Source organism: Canis lupus, chromosome 9, assembly GCF_011100685.1.
Source record: "Canis lupus familiaris isolate Mischka breed German Shepherd chromosome 9, alternate assembly UU_Cfam_GSD_1.0, whole genome shotgun sequence".
Taxonomy (NCBI): Eukaryota; Metazoa; Chordata; class Mammalia; order Carnivora; family Canidae; genus Canis; species Canis lupus.
In genome coordinates this window covers 12,990,998-13,006,219 of record NC_049230.1, presented here as the reverse complement: position 1 = coordinate 13,006,219, position 15,222 = coordinate 12,990,998, and the positions used below count along the sequence as shown (strand labels likewise).

General features: G+C 45.7%; 1 protein-coding gene across 2 annotated transcripts in view; it reads right to left on the bottom strand.

Moving 5' to 3' along the window:
• PRKCA (protein kinase C alpha) overlaps nucleotides 1-15,222 on the bottom strand; it is a 395,705-nt gene that overhangs the window by 281,444 nt on the left and 99,039 nt on the right. The window lies entirely within an intron of this gene.

The following is a 15,222-nucleotide window of genomic DNA, read 5'->3' as shown; positions in this document are numbered from 1 at the left end:
GAAGGCTCCTGCCAAATACAAGGATTTATCCTCTTGAGTTCTTAGCCTGTCTTTTGATGGCTTGATATTAAAGCAATTCTGAAACTTAAGACAATGGTAAGCTACTTTTTAAAATTAAAAGTCATTTGTTAATAAGTGAAATAAGTCAAAGAAATACTTTATGATTTGTGCCTAAATTTAATCTAAATTATAAATTTAATCTAAATACACACCTACACAGATGTATACACCAAGCTCACAGATATTGGAAACTAGTGGTTGCCAGAGGCAGCAGGTCGGGGATGAGGCAAGACCGATGAATTTTTTTCTTTAGTTTAAATAAGTTGACTTTCTAAAAAAAAATAGTCTTTTCAACAAACGGTGTTGGGGCAACTGGATAACTGTGCAAAAGAATGAAGTTGGACCTTCTACTTCACATTATATATAGAAATTAACTCAAAATGGATCATGTGTCTAAATGTCAAAGCTAAAAACCTAAAACTCTTAAGAAAACATAAGAGTAAATCTCCATAACCTTGGATTAGGGGATGGTTTTACATATAGTATCAAAAGTATAAGCAACAGAAAAAAAAAACTGGATAAAGTTTAAAACTTCTGTGCTTCAAGGGATATCACCAAGAACATGTAAACAAAGAATGGGAGAAAATATTTGCAGATAACGGGTCAGATAAGGGACGTATACTCAGAATATATAAAGAACTCATAACTCAGCAATAAAAAGACCAACCAATTAAAAAATGGGCAAAGGATTTGAACATCTCCAAAAGATATGTAAACATCCAAAAAATTATGAAGATGATCAGTATTATTAGTCATTATGGAAATGCGAATTAAAATCACCATGAGCTACTACTTCCCACCAAGGAGGAGGACTGTAATTAAGGACAACCTATAACAGTGTTGGCAAGGATGGGGAGGAATTGGAACTACCATCCATTGCTGGTAAAACCGTAAAATGGTGTGGCTGCTTTAGAAAATAATTTGGCAATACTTCAAAAAGTGAAACACTGCTGCCATGATTCAGCAACTCCACCCTTAGGTATATATTCAAGAGCCTAGAATACATGCGGTGTAAGGCTGAGGGCACACTTTTGCACTGCTCACGGCAACACGGCTCACTACCTCCTTACCTCGCTCCAGCCTGTGGCTGCCTGGTTCTGGAGAAGAGCAGCAGGCTAGATGCCAACTTAATAATAAAAACAAACAAAACTCTGTTAACTTAAAAATTTAATAAATGTATGGATCATATGTACATATTAAAAAGGATTTGCATTTCTCAGGAACAGCTGTGTGATAAAAAAGCAAAACAAGCTGGAAGTTTTCATCCTCTGAGTTCAATGCTAGAAGAAGACACCCCTGCCCCACTCCCCACACATACCCTGAACCAAATCCTCTATCCAGCTAAGCTGTCTTTGAGATCTGGGGGGATCATCAGCGCCTTCAGATATGCCTTCACTGCATCCCCAGGAGCGTACCTCGGTTCTCAAGGCGACCAGGCCCTCGCTTCCTGGGGATGAGTCACAGGAGATGCTGAACAAGGGGCCGCTGCCTCCAAGGGACTGGTGTGTGCAAGCCCCTGTGCTTTAGGACTCAAGCACCGACACTGTAGGCAGCAATGAGTCACCCACATCTACAAAGCCCAGGGCCCAGGGGAGGCGGCGCTCTGCAGCCCTTCACTAGAATCTGCATGAGGGTCATCCATCGGAACTCAGCCACGTCAGAGATACAAAAGCTCGTGAAAACAAACCCAGTCTGTGTTTTTTAAGCATAATTAGGACTGTCTCCATCCAGGTCCAGTGGAGAGAGAACTGAAAATGGCTGGCATCTTTCTTGAGCAGGGGTGACTAGGAAGGATGGAAATTATTTCACCTTGGGAAAGGTGGATCAGGATGTTGTTTCAATGCTCGGGCCAGCCACGGGGAAGATGGTCTCTCCCACAGGCCACCCGGGCTTCTGGAAGGAGAGTAGGAGAGCTTATCATGAATAAGATTTGGACACGGTGCCTTCCCCAGAGCCAGGGCCTGCTGGCGCCAAAAAACCAGGGCTCCCAAATCCACTCCTGACATAAAGGGGAGCCCAGCTCTAACATGGGCAGGTTAAAAGCCCCACCGAAGGTAGACTGCCCAGCACCCTCCATCACAGCCACGGTCACAGGGACAGGCCGGGAGCATCTACACTACTTCCTGCCCAGCATGCTCAGCAGAGCACTGAGCATCGTCTCAGGTCCCCAGCCATGGGTGAGGTCAGAGGTCACAGGTCACAGGTCCTCTGAGGGGTCATGCTCAATTAGCTCTTCTCCTCCCAGGATGGCTTTAATTAGGCCTGTGCCCTAATAGCCAGGGATTCCTCCTTGTGACTCTGTCAGAAGCCTTCCCTTCAGAGGTGGTTGTTCCGAATGACCCCCCCAAAGCCTTGCGCCACCCCCCCATCTGCTGCCCCCCAGCCAGCCTGGAAATGCAAATACTGGAAGCGCTTCTGCTGGAACAGAGCCATTTCACTTGTTTTCTTTCAGTCCTACCTGGGTTTCGAGCCTGAAAGCATCCCAAAGCACCTGCACTTAGGTGGAGACTCCAACTGTAGGGACCTCACTTCGAAGGGAACCAGAAAAACAGGGACACAAGCTTACTCAGGAGTCCCACCCTGGCCAATGTCCCATTTGCACTGAGATGCAAATCCAGGTGGTGGATTCAGGGGCAGGTGCGTGTCACTACAAAGGCTAGTGCTTGTTAAGATCTCACCAGTTAGCATGTGTGCACACGCACACTCATGGGCACACACGGGTGTGTGTGGGTGTGGTACGGGTTCTGAGTAGTGAGGAAAAGTGTTTCAAGTAGTAGAGAAAGGTGCTCAAGGTCTCCAGAGACTGACTAGGATTTTCTAAAAATGCTAAGAAACAAGTAGGGAAGAAAATTCTATTTTGTGCTTTAAAGCTTTATTCTCTCCACCAGGTGCAAACAAGGGCTTCAAAGGTAGGAGTCCCATTCAACAAATAATTCACAATCCCAAGTGCTAAAATTAAACTCCCACACAGGCAAACAAGGGAGAAATTTTCCCTGAAATTCACTGCCAACATGCCTTTCCAGATGAGTCCACTGAACCCCTACACCTCAAAGATAAGCCTCTGCCGACACACACACACACAAACACACACACACAATAACTTAACCAGCAACTCACTGAAACCACAATCTTAAATTCTGTTACACTCCAGAGAAACAGGTGTTCCCTGCATGGCATGAGGAGAGGGGCTCGAAGTCCTGACCCACCAGGCACCCAGTCTCTGAGAGTCTTTCCAGAGTCTTCTACAGGTCTCAGAGAATCCCAGATGCCAACCGTGATAAGACACACCTCTAAGAAAGTAAAGAACACTGCCCATCAAACCATGACATGCTATTGACTCTAAGACACCTGAGATTCCAGAATACTGAAATTTGAAAGCCTAGGCGTCTTAGAATCAATGAGATAGGGTGGCACTCGACAGGCTTAGTTTTTATCATAAGTTCCCGGACCACAGGAACCAGAACCTGAGGAGCAGTGGCAGCACCTGGGATGCCTACGGCAAATACTCCCATGACAACTTATGATCTGGCTGTCATGTGATAGGACCATACTAGGAATTTCACATACTTGTGACATCTGAATCATACAATTACCCTGTGAGGTAGCCTCACCCCCCCACACACACCCCTTTTTACAGGATGAGAAAGACTCTGGAAGAGTAAGTAACTTACTAAGGCTGGTGAGAAGCAGGGCATCAGTCCCCACTCAGGTCTGTCTGGGTCCGAAGCCCATGATTTCCCACCCCAGCCTGCATCTCAGAGAAGTCTGTCTCCAGGTGAAGCAGGTATAAGCCCACATGCTTATCCCCCTCCTCCCTCAGTATCATGCCAGCTTCTGGCAACCAGGGAGCATTTCTTCATTAGGTTGTGGGTGGTCAGGAATTTATTAGCTAAACCTCTCCCTGACCTTTCTTCCATCCACTGTATTTTTAGTCCTCTTATTAAATGAGCCACGCCTGCCAATGCTGAGCAACCCCCCACCCCCACCCCATCTAGCAGTGAGCCTGTTATCAAGGACTGGTTCTCGAATTTCAGGGGAGGCTGCACAGCAAGCCTTGTATTGACTCCGCAGCACATCTCCCATCCCACCACAATCTGTCACTCATTGTAACTAAGACATCTACGGGCAGCTGAAAGAAAGCGTGTAACCCGTTTAGTGAGTTGTTTATTAAGTTCCTCCTTCCACAAACTCTCGTGGGCATTCTCTGCAGCCACAGCCAACAAGCCTTCTGTTTCATGCACAGTGACATCAAAGAGTCCAACTTAGTTCCTCAGTGTCCAGTGGCCAGGCTACATTTCTTTCTAAGAGTAACAGATGCTGGGGGTGCTGAAGGGGCCCAGTCGGTTAAGCATCTGCCTTCAGCTCAGGTCAGGATCCTAGAGTCCTGGGATCGAGCCCTGAAGTTGGGCTCCCTGTTGGGTGGGGAGTCTGCTTCTGCCTCTACCCATCCCCCCTCTACTGCCCCATCTCTCAAATAAAATCTTATTTAAAAAACAAAAAAAAAAAGATGCCAACCACCTCAACTCAGTTGTGCCCCAAGTCACTGCTCGTTCATTACCTGTAAGCCTCAAATCAGCACCCTCTGTAAGCACAAGCACATTTTCATTTTAAAGTTCAGCAGGCTGGCATGAAACACACCAGGAAGGGCAGCCCTTGCCTCAAACCAGAACACCTTCTCTATCCTTAGCCCACCCCCCCACCCTTGCAACAATGGAGCAAGTCACTAACCTTCCTGAGCTTCAGTCTTCTAACAAAGTTCCTAACAACCAGTGGGAATTCCAGGTGGTCTAACAAGACCCTGTGTGTGGAATTGCCCCAGGAAAGCAGCATGCTAATGTGAGCTGATCACCTGAGAGCTACAGTGGATTGAACTGCTACATAGCTGCTCCTGTGTTCATGTCAGCAAATGCAACTTTGATAGGTTTCCCAAAATGAGAAAATTACTGGCTCTTAGGCAAAGAGATCTGGGGACTCCTCATGGCCATCCAATCCTTTAAGTTACCCCCCCCCCCAAAAGTTATGCGCAAGTCTAGGGAAGAAAAAGCGGAAATACTTAAAGTCCATAGCTGAAAAATATTGAAGAGTTACACACACTAACTGTTGGGGTTCACAGGTAAGTCCACGGCAAGATAACATCTGGCCTGAGCTTTCAGCGTGATTGGACAAGATGAAGGACTAGTTTTGAAATATAAATAGTTTTTAAATATATCCCACCTAGGATGAATGCTATGAATTAGATGTCTGAGTGATATGAAAGCAAGTGAAAGAGGGACCAGAGACATCTAGGGTCCAAAGAAAGGTCTTCAGAGATAAAGAATGTTCCAGCTGGAAATGAAGGGGGAAAAAAAGAGGAGATAACTAGGTGAGCAGCAGAGAAGAGCATGCAAGGCCAATGAAACAGCCCAGGAGAGGCCAGGGACAGAAAGACAGGGCACGCTTGTGCCACCAGGTGAATAAAGAGATGTCAGAGAACAGGGAGGATAAGAGGGCACATGGCCCGGTAGTCCACTCAGAATTCTGGACTTCATCCTGAAAAAGTAATGGAAAGCTTCTCGGTGATTCTAAGCAGGAAGCACAGAGTGGGATGGAGAATTTTAATCCCTCAGTAGAATGGAAACGGACTGGGAGAGAAGGGTCCAGGGACTGATACAGGGACACTGGCTGAGGGCTAGACCCAGAAGTAACAGACACCATGAGGAAATAACATGTTGGCATATAATAGATTATCCACCCATCAACGCAGCATTACCAAAGGCGTTTGGTGTGTGGTGGTGTGGCATGAATAAAACCACAAGCAGCTTACACTCAGCGCAGATTCCTTCAAAGAGAACCATCACCCAGGGATGACGCCACTGCCATTTATTATGGTACAAACATACAGACGCCTTAGTTACCATGGCTAACAGATCACTTCAGTGTGAATTAAGTGCTCTGTCTTCACCTGAGTTAAATTCAGGCAACAGAAAAACAGGCTATATATGGGGGTGGGGGGTGCAGGGAAGGCAGCCCAGCAACCATGATTTCGCCCCCATTAGAAGGCTGCTCACAGACACTTCACTTCCATTTTCAGGGGGAGGGCCTACAGATCCCCAGTGTGATCACTAAACCACCTGAATCGGAGAAGCATCTTCTCTAGATGAGAAAAGTCACATGAAGCTGTATTAAAAATAACAAACATTTCAAGGGTTTTGGGAAAAAAAAAAAAAATCAGCAAACAGATGGGGCTCCGGTTCATTTTTAGATACAGAAACAGACTTTGAAGAGAAAGGGGAAGTAGGTTTCCACCCTCAGGGAACAGCCTTCTGCCCCTGCTAGGGAAAGGGGAGTCGGCCAGAGCTGTGAACCTACGGACACCCCGATCTTGCTAGTGCTGGTGTCTTTGATTCCTCAAGCCACTGCACCACTGCATCCTTCAACCCTCCCTCACCAGCTCTCGTGGGGCTGCCCTCAATCCCTGGCTTCAATGGCCAGGCCTCCAAAAGGCTCCCCTTGACCACCACCCCCCAGACTAGGCTGTATGCACATTCAGTGCCTCATGCTGCTCTTTGCCACTCTGCCTTCAGGGTTCTCTAAGTATTGGGGTTTATTGGTAAAGGCCCATTGCCCCACTCAACTCTAAATCCTAGGAGGGCAGGGGCCCCTTTGTGTCTCTCCAGTCATCCTTGCCCCCTCCCCCACAACAGGACTTGAGTGAATGGGAGCTTGATGAGTACTTGTCAACTTCTTACATAACCATATTGGTCAACAGTATCTAAGTTGATAAAAATTTGAAGAATGAAAACCAGCCATATGCCCCAGTAGGTCATCACCCTCTTCAGCTACAGAGGACCGGAAGTCTTTTCCATCTCGAAGCTCTGAGGACAAAAATGCTTACAACCATTGAGCTACGCTTGCTTTTAACTCTTACTCCCCTCTTCAGAAATTTGAGCTTATGAACTCAGTGTAATTGCAATCACTTAGAAGCCAATGGCTTGTAATATTTTAGGAGTCCGTGTTTCTGGGATTTCGTGGGAAAGGAACATTTTGGGAGTGGGGGAAAAAAAACCAAGACCCTTAATTTAGAAGGGACATACAGATCACCCAAGTTCTTGCTGGGAGTGATTTAGGAAATCCATCAGCAGAAGAAGGCTGTTGGGCTAATTATGGGATTTCCAGGGTATGTAGGAGGGATGACAAAAAAAAAAAAAAAAAAAAACACAAAAACACACAACCCTACAAAACCCTTCTTTTACATTTTTAAACATGGCAATGCTGATTCCCTTTTTCTGCCTCTGCTAATCAGGTCCTTCAGGTCAAACACATGAAAGGCCTTCTTGTCAAGTAATGAAATATGGTGCTTCTCGCCAAAAAGAACATCAGCAAGACTGTGTGCACCAAGGTTTATCACATACTCTGACAGAGATGCAGATAATGAGGAAGCCTGGTGCTCAAGTTTTCCAACTGCAGGCTTCAACAAACCTCAACCAGAGGGATCTCAAACCTTAAAGCACCAAATGTAAAAGAATAATGAGCAGCCCTGTGAGAACGACTTCACTGCTTAAGGGAATGCATTTGGGGGATCCCTGGGTGGCGCAGCGGTTTGGCGCCTGCCTTTGGCCTAGGGCGCGATCCTGGAGACCCGGGATCGAATCCCACATCAGGCTCCCGGTGCATGGAGCCTGCTTCTCCCTCTGCTTGTGTCTCTGCCTCTCTCTCTCTCTGTGACTATCATAAATAAATTAAAAAAAAAAAATTAAAAAAAAAGAGAATGCATTTGGGAACCTATCAGCACTAAGCCAGCCAAGGCCATGTGTCTATGGGGCAGGAGCAATATAATTTTTTCACCTATCAAGCATGGGTACAGTAGTATCTAATTTATTACAAGTTGTTGCAAGGGCTGAATGATACCAAAGGAGACACAAATTATACGCGCTTAGCGTAACATTTTATGCTTTACAAACCGAGGTCTTCACCAAATGCCAGTTACTGCCAACAATCACAACAGCGGCGATTATTAGCACTATTCAGAGGGGTTGTTTATGTCTCTGTTCTCCCCTAAATCTTCTCTTCTTGGTCCGCTCTCACTGAAGTACCTGGTTCTAGAAGAATGACTTCCCACATACCATCAGATTTCAGACAACTTGTTTCCTCTCTCAAGTGCTTCCTTTTTTGAAGCTTTTTGCTGCCAGGAAACAGTTCAACTGGATGTTTACAGATTTAGGATCATTCCACAAGGACACATGTCCGGGCAGTGTCCACTGGGAATACTGGAACTACCAGTGGCCAGAAGCGTGGAAATGTTTGCATTTGCCTTTGCCGACCAAGCTGCGCTGCCGATGGAGAGTCAGAGAGAATGAGATGCCTCAGGATGCTCACTACCACACAAGCACAGGATCCTGGGGTCACCTGTGTATCGATTCTCCAAATCGCTGGGCTTTTCTCAACCCCCATCACACTGAGAGGACACCCCTTGCCTCTGCTGCCACCTACACCCTGCTCCCTGTCCTCTTTGCGGGTTTGGGCATTTGTTTTCTCCTTTCCTCACCCCCAACAGCCCATACACATGGCACAGTAGCACCCCATCTAGAACCTTGCTGTATAGTTGTAAAATGGCTTGATTTTATTCATGGAGTCCAAATAGGAAGAGAACCTATCAGAGGCTATTTATAGACATGAGCCAGTTCTTTGAAAGGACCAAGAGATGAAGAATTTTCCAAAAACAAAGCAGAGAGGGAGGTGAGCTCACCTAGGTGGGTCTGGATTGGCTACCTCATTATCCCCCTCAGCTCATCTATTTGAAGCTGGAAAAAGAAACCTTAGGAGGACTGCTCACTTACTCTGGGATTCAGAGCATGTTGACCGAAGCTACTCTACGGTAACCTGTTCCTCACCTGTACCTGCTCTGGGACTGCCGAGCAAGCAGGGCCTCTAGCCTCGGAGGCACTCCAGCCAACAGACGGGGCATCTGCCAGTGTGAACAAGGAGATCCCTTTGTGGGTTGGTTTCCAAACTCACGTCTTCTAGTAGAAATGACCTCTAAAATAAAAGCTATTAAAACTTCCTGAGTTACTTCTTTCCCAGTGCCCAGACGCATTAGGGCAAGGAAATTTATCTTTTGCATAAAAGGAAAAAAAACAGCAGATAAAAGTTCAAGAAGCAAATCAGTCACATAAGTCAAAATTACATGTTTCCCCCATAGAGAAAATCTGTCTACAGGCCTGTGTCTTTTCAAGATTCCCTTCACACCTGTACCCCCTTCCCTCATTTTGGAAAAGATGGCCCTTTCAACCTGTTTGAGTTTTCCTTCTTTCTGTGTGTCCATCATGCTGCCAAGTCCCACCCCAGACACTTGCACTTACTCCTTCCTGCACTTGTATTTCTGATGTCTTGCCTTCTTTTGATTGCTTTCCATCTGAAATGCAACCCCCTACTTCCCTGAGAGCGTAAAAATACTCCACTCGTGGGGAAGTAGGGTGTTATGTTTGCTCCCATGCCTCCTCTACAGGCCACTCATCATTTTTCCCATCCTCTCCTATCCTGCTTCTCATAACCCTTGGACTTGGCTCCTACAGTATCTCAGAACTGAACTGCATTAGCGTCTTTAACAATATCTAGGCCTAATCAGTGGTAAGGTATTTTCCCCCTCAACTTGCACTCAATTCTCAACGTATCTGATTTGGACATCTTAAAACACATACACGCACATGCACACTCCCTTTCCTTGGTTTCCATGACAACACAGTCTCTTGATTTGCTTAATTCTCCAGTTATTCATTGTCCATCTTGGATTCCGCATTATCCTCCCACTAATACATAGGGGTCTTCCCAAGGTACTATACTGACCTCCATTTGTCCTAGTCCCCTGTGTATCAACCTCGGCATTCACTCCATTGAGAAGATCCTTTATTCTCAGAATTGGTTCATCTGTATCTCCTGGCTCTAGACCTTTCATCTTCAGCCCTAAGTCTGACCCTACATCTACAGTCTGATTTCAATATGATGAATACTAATAGTAATAAAACACTGACATTTATTGAGTGCTATTCCATGCCAAGCACTGTTCTACACATCTCAGATGTGCTTAAATTCTCACAGCCACCTTATGAGGTGATATTATCATTCCCATATAAGTAGGGAAAGTAAAACAGGAAAATTTACCCAAAATTGCACAGCTAATAACTAAGTAGTACTGGGAGTTGAACCCAGGCAGGTAGAGTCCAGAGTCCAAACTTTGAACCGGGGACATAGGAGTTCCTCAGCTCTTTTGAGGACCATGAATGATTTCCTGCTGCAAAGTTATTTCCAGCTTTCATGTGATCTTCATCCAAAATCAATACCATCCATGCTGGTCCTCAAGCTTTGGAGACTTGAAATTTTTCTTCCCTTATTTCTTCACTCTAACTTTTGAACAAATCCTGATGACTTCTCCCCTGTGTCTGAACATGTGGCCTCACTTTCCCACTGCCAGCAGCCCAGCCAGCATCTGTTCCCTCTCACACTGCTACAGCAGCTTTCCATTCATTCCCATCTGGTGGAAACCTTCCAGCACATGCTGCCACCATTTGCATCACAGCTTTCCCTCAAGGAGCTTCAAGGATTTCCTTGCACCTGAGCTGGCAACTCTTCATGCCTTATCACTCAGTCCCCCCACCACAAGCCTCCCTACTAGGTAGAGTATGGGGTCCTGCTGGGTGGTCATGTCAAACATACACCTTCCTTCTCAGCACATGCCAGTTCATATGAAAATCTCTCCATTTTATTCTTCAAGATCCAGCTTGGAACTACCACTCCTAAAACGGCTTCCATCCTTGCTCATGAGATCCATTCTATGTGTTTCACACCTAATATGTATTGGTGGAAATATATCGTTTCATAATCCCTTTCTCTACTCACTGACATTTCCCCAATTTAGCATCCCCCCCCCCCCCCATCAAGCTTGCAGACTGCTCTTTTGCACTTCATACCTCCCCACTCCAAGAGCCTGGTCCGGTGCGAACAATCTAGTTTTATTTTTTTTGTTTTTTGTTTTGTTTTTGTTTTTGTTTTTAAACAGGACAGTTAGCCCTTGTAGGTGGCAAGAGTGGTAGTCCAGCTGCGAGCATCTACAATTGTTTGTAGGAACACAGTGCATGTGTATCATCACACCTACATGACAAGTTGCCAGCTGTAAGGAATACTAAGCTTTTTTATCACATTTTGGGCTTTTTGACAACATACACTGCGCTTTAAGTAGAAGAATCCATCTATGCTAGGAAGTTCATCCGACGAGGTATGACTCCAGGACCTTAAATGGGCCTGAATAAGGAAAAAACAGGACCAGGAAGGGATATACACTTAGGCAAGGGTCCCAGGGCAGGAGGTCAGGATATGTGCTCAGGTCAAAAGCTCAATGCAGTACTAGCCCATCTGCAACTCTGTGCTTAGGAAAATCTTGTCATTCTGAATTCAAGCACTCTGGACTCCATGACAAAAGCTTAGCATTTCAATTTATTTAAATTTCACCCACACATGCTCAGAGGTTACCCACAAGAATACAAACAACACTAACAGCCAAGTACAAATAAATTTGAAAATCACCATTAGGGAAAATATGGATCAAACCAAAAAGTCAAGATTGGGAACCTGAAGTAATGCAGATATTTGAGCTAGGGTTTCTTGGCAGGGGTGGTTTCACTAATATTAAATGAACAATTTAATATTAAATTGCAACTGTGTTGCAGGAAGGCTCGAAGCACTTGATATTATGGCACCTTAATCCCACCAACAACTTCATGAGGTAGGTAGCATCCTTTTAACTGAAGCATTTTTAGGACGACTGGGTGCTACAATTTTAACCGAAGCACAGGGAAGTTAAGCAACCTGTCTAGGTCCACAGACCTCAAACTGTAGAGCTGAAGCTTGGACAACCGGATCCCAAAACTATACTCAGGAGCCTCCCTGGGAGCAAAGCAGCAGCTACAAGTCTGGTTCTGCACTCCACCATCACATCGAAGGGTGGAATTGTCACAGTGCCAGGGCGCAGTACAGAACTGTGGAGCTTGGCTCCAACAGCTTCAGCAGCAGCACCTAGAATGAAGAGAGCCCTCTTATTTCTGCACTGCTCCCTGCTCACCCATGGACAAAGCCTACAAGATCAATACATCACCTGCCTTTCAAAAATCATTTTCAAGACACTGATTTCCTTTTATTCAGCACTCCAAGGCCCGTGAGGTCTTACCAAAGCCCACACAAACTGCATTTGATAAAGCACATTATAAAAGTATGGTACAGAGGGGGCTGGCTTCCATCTACACTGCCAGCCCACCCCCTAAACAGATAGTCCCCCATCAAGGGATGAGAATTAGGACAATACAGCCATTGTCCATGGGGACAAAGCAAAGCTGTTGTGCAGATTAAGGAACAGTTACTGTCTTGTCTCCCATTCACACTGCTCCAAGGCTCCAGCTGAAACAGAACTCATTTGTCCCCTAGATCTACTGGCTTCTAATATGCCCAGGATAGCTGTAAGAGCCTCTGAAAAGTTTGGTTAGGAGACAAAGAGCAAGGGCCCAGAAGCCAGGTTCTGTCCCAGCTCTGCTGCTCCTACGCCAGGAAATTCCACCTTGTGTGCCCTGCTGGCTCCCTCCACAAATCAATGGAGCTGGACTAGAACAGAGCCCATTCATAAGGGAACCAGGGTCCTCGGGAAAGTTCTGCAAAGACAACTCAGTTCCCAGCGTCACTATGGGAGGTCCTAATTTTGAAAACATTCCCCAGGTGTCTTGGATGTGAAGGTCTGGGCGCATTTCTGGGCTAAAAGAACTCATGCCTCATCCTTGTTTTCCTCCAGCTGCTCTGTGTCTGAAGAAAACTCACTTGGTGTTTCAGAGAAAAGACAAAGAAGAGGCTCCTCTTAACTGTGTTTATAGGAAACTTCTGTGCAGGTAATTTCATTACAACATGCCTCAAGGGCCCAGAGCATGGGCTAAGGGAAGCTCTGGGCTCTGGGGTTTCCTCCAGGGCATATACTACTGGGAACACACACATTGATTTACTCACAGTCTCCTGAAAGTGTCCTGCTTATCGGAACATTTAATCTCTAGAGTTCTCTTTGCTTAAAAATAAAAATAAAAAAAACACATAGTAAGGACATTTCCAAAATGAGGAGGAATTCTTCATTCTAGGTGGCCACCCTCCTCCACTGTAACCACATACATCAGAGCCTTGCTTTGGGCATTCCGACTGCATTATCTTATACCTTAGAACTCACCTGGCTTGTCAAACGGTCCTCTCACCGACAGCAAGGTACAGAACAATGCTGATTGTAATATGCGTCAATAGTGGCTAGTCCTGGGCTCTCAGAAAGAAAATCTTACCTACTCACAGGCACTGGCCAACTCACTTTATTAATTTAACAAACTATGAGAACCGCTGAAGAGACCCACATGATGACGGCAGAAGTCCCTGGCATCACAACACTGAAGATCTCAAGAAATGACAAGGACTACCCTTCTTCTATTGGCCAACTGTAGGAACCTGGGAAAGCCACATGACCTCCTGAAAGCCTTAGCTCTGGAGATTACTCAGTCCCATGAAAAGTCAGATCCCTCCAAATGAAATCTCAGGAAGGAAAAGGAATAACTACAGGGAAGACTTTCCAAGGGGCGGCGGGGGGCGGGGCGGGGGGGGCTCTCCTACAGCTTTGTCTGAGAAAGTACCAAAGAGGGGGAGGTGGTGGGAAGGAAGGGGGGGTGATTTGGGAGAAGGGGGATAAAAAAACTGATCTATAGTCATGGCAACAAGAAACCACCAGTTTAACTGATCCCTAACAGCTCAGTACCAGTACATGCCACTCCTGACACTGTCATGTTCTTGTCAGGAAGCCAACGGCAAGCTCACCCACATGACCTCAGCAGCTAAGGTCTACTTACTGCTACCTCCCAAGGCCTGCCCAGTCCCTTATTTCATGCTTCCCAAAAGCCTCTGTAGGATTGGCTCCCAGCTGGTCTCAACAGTCTTCATAGCAAAGCTCTCTTTACTCACATGAGTAATTTCCACCTTTTAGTGCTACCGATATTGATTGCTGGCTGCTTCAACATGAATCCTAAGAATACATTCACCTGCCTTTCAGGGCACTTTCTGTCAAAGGACAAAGGGAGTGACTTGGAAGGGCTCTGGAAATGTTGAATCGCTGCACAAATGAAAAAGCATGAGGATTTGAGGAAGACAATGACTGGTATACCACAAGACAGGCCCTCGAGGTTTACCCAGGGCCAATTTGGCTTTGTTTTTTTTTGTTTTTTCTTTTTTTGTTTTTTTTTTATTTATGATAGTCACACAGAGAGAGAGAGAGAGGCAGAGACACAGGCAGAGGGAGAAGCAGGCTCCATGCACCGGGAGCCTGACATGGGATTCGATCCGGGGTCTCCAGGATCGCGCCCTGGGCCAAAGGCAGGCGCTAAACCGCTGCGCCACCCAGGGATCCCTTGGCTTTGTTTTTGATTGAATTCCAACACAGCATGCTCACCAAAGATTGAAAGCAGCAACAATATGCAGCAGACGCAAGAGGCTGGCAACCAGGGCAGTTATAGGAGGCCTCCAAAACCTGAATTCATCCCACTCGGGAAGCAACTCCATTTAGTCCTTGATTCTGTTTCAGAAGGAACTCCAAGGTGATCTGAGTTTGGAAAAGGAGTCATTATGGAAAATGTGAAGGTGCTGGTACTCTGGTAAACCACAGCCATCCAGAGCAAAATTTTCTCTGCAGGCCTCCAGAGAGCAGAGACAAAACTTACAAAAATATTTCTGATGCAATCAATTTTAGTGTGGGTCAGGAACCATAAGAAACAATGAAACTCAAACTGTTTCCCCGCAGGCAAAGGAAAACACGAGTCACCTTTTCTGAAGATCCTGGTCTGTTCCATCAAGAAAAATATGTAAAGATCTCCAGTATCAAAGGGGAAAAAAAAAAAAAAGGCAACAAAATGAATTCATTTCCATGACTATTGTCCAGCACAGCTGCACTGAACTCATTTACATATGCTATTAAATAGCCCTAATAAATATGAATATTGCACCACATAAAGCATATAAAAGGTTCATGTCTGAAATATCTGAAAGTATCAAAAACAAACCCAGTCGCCCAAAGAGCAGTGGTGACTTCAAATACATTATCATTCCTCCCCATCAGGAGGACGACAAATT